Source organism: Elephantulus edwardii, unplaced genomic scaffold, assembly GCF_000299155.1.
Source record: "Elephantulus edwardii isolate Elephantulus edwardi_28Jun2011 unplaced genomic scaffold, EleEdw1.0 scaffold00111, whole genome shotgun sequence".
In the NCBI taxonomy this organism is placed as follows: Eukaryota; Metazoa; Chordata; class Mammalia; order Macroscelidea; family Macroscelididae; genus Elephantulus; species Elephantulus edwardii.
The window spans coordinates 1,032,744-1,033,267 of NW_006399861.1; positions in this window are offsets into that span (position 1 = coordinate 1,032,744).

Sequence of the window (524 nt, forward strand, 5' to 3'; positions counted from 1 at the left end):
ACTAGGAGCACATTTGGATGTGAGAAGATCCTGAGCCAAGGACATTCTTCATTGAAGTCCCTGCTCTTCCTTGTACTCCAATCTCGAACTTTTAGCATCATCACAACAATGTCATTTCCCTGCCAGCGACCCTTCCATAGCTCTCCAGAGTGATTCTCATTGAGCTTCACCAAGAAGCTGAGCTGTTTGAAGTCAATGCCGGAGTGTTTATTCAGGGTCCCACTTCGGGGCCGAGTGCGAGTGATCCCTTTCCAGAATGTGTCCTTATATGGAATTCGGTTGAGATTCTGACCCATATTCTCCGCCCACTCTCAGAGAAGCTCTCTCAAGGGTGCCTTAGCTTTGTCCACAGACATCTCTACATACTTGTTACAGATGCTGACAAGTGCACCATTAGCTACCAGGTCCTCTGCCACCTGGTCTTGGCCACAAAAGCAGGCATAGTGCAGGGGTACATTCCCATGCTCATTCACCGCATTGATGTCAGCCTTGTACTGCAATAGCTTCTGTACAATATCACGGTG